This window comes from Actinia tenebrosa, unplaced genomic scaffold (genome assembly GCF_029948245.1).
Source record: "Actinia tenebrosa isolate PJP-AT-01 unplaced genomic scaffold, QUT_ActTen_1.0 PGA_scaffold5__44_contigs__length_20552954, whole genome shotgun sequence".
Lineage (NCBI taxonomy): Eukaryota > Metazoa > Cnidaria > Anthozoa > Actiniaria > Actiniidae > Actinia > Actinia tenebrosa.
The window spans coordinates 6091252-6100105 of NW_028292582.1; positions in this window are offsets into that span (position 1 = coordinate 6091252).

The following is an 8854-nucleotide window of genomic DNA, read 5'->3' on the forward strand; positions in this document are numbered from 1 at the left end:
GAAAAAACTACCAACGCTGTGTCGGATAAACTGGCAATAAGTGCTTCTCGACCAAACTTGGGGACACAAAACTTAAGGACAAGCTTGAAAGATACGCCAGGCCTTCAAACTGTGACAAGCATGTCGTGCCCACAGTTAACCCTGAAATATGGGATAAACTCGACCACTTGACCTGGCGAAGGGACCTCCAAGTCGCCAGTAACCAAAAAACACTCACGAAAGTGGGAGCTATCTTGACTACCTCAGTCAGTAAGATTATGACAGCCATTGCTGATCCCACCACACTGAAGTTGGAGGAATTGCTGACCTTAAACATTGATGCCATAGCACTCCTATGCCAAAGACGGGACTTAATCAGACCCTGTTTAAACAAAAATTATAGCACCCTGTATGCTCCCCACATCCCAATTACTGGGATGCTGTGTGGTAACGAACTGCAGTCTCAACTGAGCAGCATCAAGGCCTCAAACAAAATAAGTAACCAGGCAGCTGGAGGCGGCTAAAATCGCCACCAAGATAAATCTGGCAATAACAATAGAGGCAAAAGGCCTTTTTTTAGGCCAGATGGGGAGAAGGAATCCCCACTTCAACAGCCAGAAAAAGATTGATTAATGATTAATTTGACGACACAGGTAAATGAAAATAATTTTATGTCGCTCATAGCTGCTCTAAAAGATTATTTCACTCCAAAAGCAGACTGTTTTAAGGCCGGCAGACTGGTATCCTATTTGGGAAAATGGAAGAAAATAACTTCAGACCCTGAGATATTGTCAATGGTCAGAGTCCAACAGATTGAATTTAATTCAGTGCCCATCCAGGGAAAACCCCTAGGACAGTCTGTAAAAAATTCAGAGGTCAAAATCATAGAACTTGTCAAAATATGTAAACTTATAATCAAAGGCCCTTAGGCGAACTCGTGGATACTTGTTGCACTTTTCGAATATTTAGATTGGTCTTCCTGTGCCCTCAGCTTGTTGACATTCTCAAAGGATTCCAAATACTTCGCTCGATTTAATATTTTGAATACTCAATTTATCTAGTAAGATGAGTAATCGTTCTTTTTAGTTTCCTTTTAACACCTAGTTCTTCGCTATTTTGTGGAGTTTGAAAGCGATTTCTGTGATGAATTAATTGTCTGAACTTCGATTCAATTAATATGAAAGACAACTTCGACTACGACTTCGATAGAGTCAACTGAGTCAAGTATCGAGTATAATTGAAAAAGATTTATTTGAAAACGCTTTCTCTGTTTTTAATTTCAAAGGCGGGCTGTATGTTTTATTCCAGCAAACATTCGACCTACGAGCTCAAAAACTAAATATACAAGATAATCGGTCGATCGGGACGATAAACATAAAGCGTTGCGTTATGCGTGTTGATTTACATTACTACTTATCTTGACCTTCAATGGTCACGGCTCCTACATTTGTTTCGGATGAAACTATTTATTTACACTGTGAACTGAGCAAATATTTTATAGAAATGCGTTTATAAATGCTATTTATTTTGCCTTCATCCAAGTCGGTAAATTAATGATCATTTATTGTAGCGAATTCTCGTTAGACCTTCGCACATTTCAACATACGATCTGAGCATTGCTTCGGCTGTTTGTAATCTTGTAATGCGTGGCGATCAATCTACTTTTTATTCAGAACGGCTTATTTAAATGACAAAACTGGCCGAACTTCCTTCAAAACTCCATTGGAATTGGTCTTTTTTGCGTCTTTTGTTATTTTTTCTACGATCTACGTATACATCTACATTGATTATTTTCTTAAGAAGTTTAATTTAGTAAATACAACTGTTGATCAGTAATAATGAGACTTCTCTCGATCGAGTTTATGAGATTTTATTGCTGAATACCGCCGTAACTTTGAGCTGTCCCTATGGAAAATAAAGTCCTCCAGAGCTTGAAATCAGACTCTCTTCTTGAGTTCTAATTAATTTTTTCGATAACCGGCTCGATCTACGAGTCTCAGTCTGAAATCGAAATGTTGACGTCGTACCTAATAAGCGTTTTTGTTTACTTTTTTAAAATACATCAGAAAAAAAGGTCTAACTCATTGAAATTTTATTTCAGGCGTTAATTGTATAATTTTACTTCAACTTGCATCTTTCCTTGATTCTTTTAATATGAATAATTCGAAGATAAAACTATGTGCGAGTGTGCGCATACACAGTGGACCCCCACGGCGTCTACAAATGATAGAAATGTATCCCACATGGAACATGAGCATTTCATTTCCTCATATAAATATCAAAGTAATCTATATGGTATAAGAGCTTTGTGCTTGTTAGTGTCGTGTAACATTCATAACATTCGACGATCGACAAACGTTTAATTATCGATCTGCTAACATCTTAGTGAGTGAGTGAGTGAGTGAGTGAGTGAGCGAGTGACACATTTGCATATTCAGACCCCTCACAATAACTCGTTTCTACGCTTCGCGTATCCACGAGTTAAAAAAGGGTGTTATAGTTGGCATAAGAAAGGACAATATCTGTCACCTATATAGAAAAAAGATGGCTCTTACAGGTTAATCCTAAACCTGAAGCGGCTAAACATGCATGTTAAATACAAGCATTTTAAAAACGGACACCTTCAAATCAGCTATAAGTATGATGAGATCAAATTGTTACATGGCTTCGGTAGACTTAGAAGATGCATACTATTCAGGTTAGTATTGCAAAAAGTGACCAAAACTACCTAAAGTTCAAATGGTCAGGGAATCTTTATAAGTTTACATGATTCCCAAATGGTCTTGCATTTTGTCCAAGAAAGTTTACAAAATGACTGAAGTCTGTTTATTCCACCTTAAGACAGTCTGGTCATTTGTCATCATCTTACATAAGATGATTTGTACCTCCAAGGTGAGGACTTTGAGGACTGTGTTCGACTGTGTCCTTGCCACAGTAAGATTGTTTGACTCATTAGGGTTTTTATAATTCACCCAGAAAAGTCAACGCTTGTGCCATCACAGAGAATCATTTACCTGGGTTTCGTCCTCGATTCTTTAGAAATAAAAGTTTACCTCAATAAGAAAAAAATCAAACAAACTCGAGGATGCATGCCAAAATATACTGGCTAGCAGCAATCCTTCTATAAGAGAAGTGTCCTCACTCCTAGGACGTATGACTGCTAGTTTGCCAGGAGTCATGTGGGGACCCTTACACTTTAGAAGCATTGATATACTGTAGAAAAAAACTGATTCTTTGAAGTATGCAAAAGGAAATTTTGATATTTCCATGACGTTGTCAGAAGCTACCTTAGCATATATAATATGATGGCGAGATTCTGAGAGTAGTGCATACAATGTTGTTCAGCATGGAGAGCCAGATGCATCCATGCTAGGATGGGGGGCAGTAATGGCCACTGTATCAGCTAAGGGCGAATAGGGTCCATCCGAAGCCTCCTATCACACAAACGTCCTAGAAATGCTAGCAGTATTCTTTGCCCTGAAAGCATTTCGGAACCATATCATGGGCATGTTAGAGTTATGATCGACAACATGACTGCTGTACCAACATTAGCCCATATGGGCACTAGTCATTCAGAGGCATGTCTTAACTTAGCCCGCTGTGTTTGGGACTGGTGTGTTGACAACAATGTGTGGTTGTCTACTGCTCACTGGCACTCTGGCTGACTAGCACTCTAGAAATGTCAATAATGGTACTGAATGGGCATTAGACCCAAAATTATTCAAGGATCCATTAAATAAATTGAAAGTGAAGCAGACCATTGATCGTTTTGCTTCAAGTTTAAATTACAAAATAAAACCGTTTGTAGCTTACCAAGCTGATCTGGAAACATTTGCAATAGATGCTTTCAGCTTATTATGGCAGTCCTATTTATTTTATGCTTTCCCTCCTTTCAGCGTTATGGCAACTGTTCTTCAGAAAATTCAGGAAGAGAAGGCAACAGGTCTAATATTGATTCCCAAGTGGCCAACTCAACCATGGAGGCCAACTGTTATGAGAATGCTAATTCAAGACCCACTGGAACTTCCCAGGAGAATAGGGAAGCTCTTCCAACCCAGTCAACCAACTATAACCCACCCACTACAGGAAAAAATGGTGTTGCTCCTATGTCATGTATCAGGGAACATTTTAAAGGTCAAAGACTTTCAGAAAAAGCTACCTCATTGGTCATGTCATCATGGAGAAATAGCACTAGAAAGCAGTACAGTCCATACCTTGACCGATGGAAAAAGTACTGTCATAAAAGTAAAATTGATCCATTTTCAGCATCTGTAGGGGAAGGGGTAGATTTCTTTGCAGAGTTATATGACTCAGGTGTGGGGTTTAGTGCAGTTAACACTGCAAGGAGCGCCTTGTCTATCTGCATACAGACAACTGGCCACAATAGTTTTGGAAGCCACTCATTAGTCTGCAGACTACTGAAAAGGTTATTTGAATGCAGGCCATCTCTTCCTAAATATTCAAGAACCTGGGATGTAAAACATGTTATGGACTATTTGAGGACTTTACATCCCCCTGAAACTCTCACGTTTAAAGACTTGACCCACAAGTTACTTATGTTAATGGCACTGCTATCTGGGCAGAGAAGCCAAACGTTACATTCATTGAAAGTATCTGACACGCACTTAACCACTGAGAAGTGCACATTCGTACTCAAAACATTGCTAAAAACATCCAGGCCTGGAAGGCATCTCTCCACAGTTGAGTTCCTTGCCTACCAACCAGACAATCGCCTGTGCGTAGTTACCTACATGTTTGAATATCTCAAAAGAACAATTCATAATTACTAATTACACATCAGTCACCAACATAAATATTTGTCATTTTTCTCTGAATATTTTTTTCTAATATGATTTGACTTTGCATTGATTAACTTTTATTTAAGTAAATAAAGTTCTACAATATGACTGTTGTTAATACTGAAAACTTTGGTAATGGATTACTTAAAGTTTGTGATTCACGGAAATAAATATTTGTCTGTTATACAGTTAATATTGTTGTTGCATGGTATTCAGCTCATAATCATACAGCTTTAAAGCCTCACGTGACTCCCGCCGACCAATGACCAATGGTGAAGTAGAATTCAAAATTAAACGAGACTTACCTGTTTTTATGCCCACCCTTTATCTATTTTGCATGATTACTCTCAGTTAAATATTGATCTCCCGGAATCGCGCGCTCTCGCCCGTTACTCCTACACTCCCAACCAATCACTTGTAGAATTCCAATCAAACTTCGCCTTACGGGTAAGACTCGTTTAATTTTTGAATTACACACCAATTATTGATGATCATGCATTGAGGTGATGGCATTGCAAGAAAGAAACATACAATGTGTAGATCAAGGGACCCAATGTAAGTAGAAATTAATAGTGCATGTCTACTTTGACTACTGGTCCGCAACATCCATTCCATTCTAAGTAAATTCAATTAATTAAAAGTAAATTATTATTTTTTCTTTTAGATGATGATATTTCAAGTGAGAAACAGCTTATCCATCAGGAAGCCCAATGTAAGTAGAAAAGTGCATGTCTACTTTGACTACTGGTCGGTGACATCCATTCCATTCTAAGTAAATTCAATTAAAGTAAAGCCTTTCGAGAACTACAACCAAACTAGTCTGCATTCTCGTGGAACAAGGGAAGATGTGCGTCGCCTTTAATACATTCCTTGCCGTTACTTGCATAAATGTAGAAATCAAACATTCTTGTAAGTCCTTATGTCATCTCTTGTTTTGCTTATCACTGTGACACTTTAGCTTGTCGTAAGACCATTGCACTCATCACTTATTGTCGCTGTTTTTGCTTCGACACTTACCTGGTCGAATTATTATCGCATTTATAACTTATCATTATGTTTATCTATTGCTACGGCTATTTTGCTTGTCGTATAATTATGGTATCCATCACTTTTGACACTTCTATATTGCGTCAACCGTTGCCTAATGCTACGACAGATTGCTTGACGTATTATTATTGCATTCTTCATTATTCTTGCTACATTGCTACTACAGTTTGCTTGTCGTATTATTATTTGCATTCTTCATTGTTGCTACATTGCTGCGACAGTTTGCTTGTCGTATTATTATTATTATCACATGATTCCCTTACTATGTCGCCATATCCCTAGGTTTGATTGTCGTTCATCGATGTATCCATCATTGATAATATGCTTCTCTATTGATACAACAGTTTGCATGGCGTCTTACTTATTTGTATACAGTATTTCAATATTTTCTACATCGCTACAACAGTTCGTTGTCGTATTACATTGCCTTCGCTACGACCATCGCCTTTGCAAAGTAATTTTGTTTGTCATATTGCTTGTTGATTGTCGTTCCCCTTCCCTTCCATAGTCTGCATGTTGCATTGTACTACTTAGCCACGACTTTCTCCGCGTAGCGCTGCTTTGCCTTAAACTTCGTCCATTCGCTTCGCATAGTATTCCTGCGTTTCCCCTATCATGGTGCCCTATGCCGCAGCTGTTCGTTTGTCTACTAAACGGCTTGCCATCTCGCTAGTTTGGATGAACATTACACATTCCTTCTGAATTGACACTTCGCTCGTTGTATCTTGCAATTCGATAGCAACTGGCCGTGCGAGCCTTACAGGGCGATTCGGTGGCAATATATTGTGCAGTATTACTGATCTATAAAGCTGCAATTAGAGGTCTACTCTCGCCTTGCCTTACCTTTACATCCCAAGAAGTGTGAGGGTCCGTCTTCAACCTTGGTAGTGCTAAGGATGTATCTCAACTCCGGCAATTAAATTGCCCGCCTCCCAACGAAAAAGCTTACACGTTTGCGACTTCTTTTAGACTCCTGGGCCGGTCGTCGATGGTACCGCCACAGCAACCTGGAGTCTCCAATCGGTCACCTCCACCACGCAGAAAAAGTCGTTTGGGCAGTCGCGCCTTTATTTGACGCATGATCAACATCCTGTCCTGCTTCAGGAATCACCGTCACACCAATCGACTTAATTCCGAATTTCATTTAGATTTGAGCTGGTGGCGAAACGGAACGGCGTTAGCTTCTAGCTTTACCCAGGTTTATCTCACCCTCCCTCGATCGTGGTTTGACTCGTGGATTGAGTGACCTGAAGTCCGAAGTCGAAAGTCCCTTCAGGGCTTCCGTATTTATCCAACTAAAATGTGTAATAAATTAAATGTTACATTAAGTGTTTCAAACGGGAAACACATCAGAACTTAAAAGTCTCCGAAGATGCATTTAACTGGTTTCCTCATCATAACTCATGCGACATCTGCGAAGTATTTCAAACATTTTAGAATGGATGAAGAAAAAGAAAAATTACGAAATCAAGGGATAAGACTGACAAGAAAAAATAAATTACTGAAACTTCTTTTAACTAGTTAGAAGAAATAACAAACGTTATACCAAAGGAAATAATTCCCGTTGCCACTGCTAGTAAAATCCCAGCTCTTGAGCATTTAACCTGGCCACTATAAGAACTTGTCTGTTCAGTCTGTAAAGAAGTTCTTGACAAGCTTTAAAATGCCACTTCTTTTATGAATGTATAGCCAAATGGTTATAGAACACTGGAAACTCATCAAGTTGCCCCATTTGCAAAAACCATGTTTGTGTTGAAATATTTTCTAAAGTTTCCCGTTTAGTTTTAAACCTTTTGTGCTCCCTCCTGGTGTCTTGTTCTTCCTGTGAAACTCACGTACGTTTGGACTGTCTTGACAAACAAGATTTACATAGCCTTGTTCTTGGTTATCTTGAAGAGAAAAGCAAGTTAGTAGTTGTACTATAATATTATAATAGACAACAGTATATTGCGCATTATCAAATGGGTCGATATAACACGTTTGTTAGGAGTAACCGTGGACGACAAGCTGACATGGTCACCACATTTGTCCGAAGTTAAAAAGAGTTTTGCAAATAAACTCAACTTGTTGAGAAAAACGAGATTCTTACCCAAGAGTGTGTTGGAAAAGTTTCATTTTAGTGTTATCTTGTCTTCCGTCACCTATAGTTTGGTTATATGGGCTAGCTGCAGTAACTCTGAGTTATTTTGGGTCAATTCAAAAACTCACCTGCCGTGTAGCAAAGAAAATATTTGCTGGCAAATAGAAATTTTACGTTTTCAAGGAAGAGGCTTTGTATATTATTTCCCGTGAACAACAAGTTCACGTGTATATCTTCTTACGTTATACCATAGGATATCCGGACCTGTATCCGGATGTATATGGCTTATTGCCTCCATTCTCGATCATAAACTTTTACTTACTCACCGACAGGTAAACCGGAGTGTGACCAATGGAAGCGGTCCGTGCATACTTATCGCATGAACTTCAATCCTACTACAAGATTTGTTATTTGTTCCGATCATTTTAAAGACAGCTGTTTTTCGAGAGCTTGTCACCAGGATGGAAGTCGGCGCCACCTCGAAATGGGAGCAATTCCAACCATCTGGGTTCGTGAAACTTCCAAAGAAGAAGCTGTTAGTGACAGAAGCCGCCGTCAGGTGATTACAGTGCCCCCAAAACGCAGGACAAGATCTTGCGCGGAAAAATGCTGAACGATCAGCCAAAAGATATATGCATCGCATTAGGACAAACTTATTTTTCAAGAATTACATTTGTTTGCCTTATGTAGCAAGTAAAATAATAATAATAATAACTTTATTTATATAGCCCTATTTCCATAAAAAAGCCATAAATAGCTCTTAACCATTATAAAAACTAAATGAATGAAAATTTACAATTATCATCACGGGTTGTGCGAACTTTGCCCTCAAGACCACAGCTGATGACAATAAAGACAGCCTCAGAACAAAAGCAGCAAAGCTTTAGCGCCGTAACTTTGACGACGGCTTGAAATCGGTGCCATCAGTAGAACTCGTGAGCGACGTAAA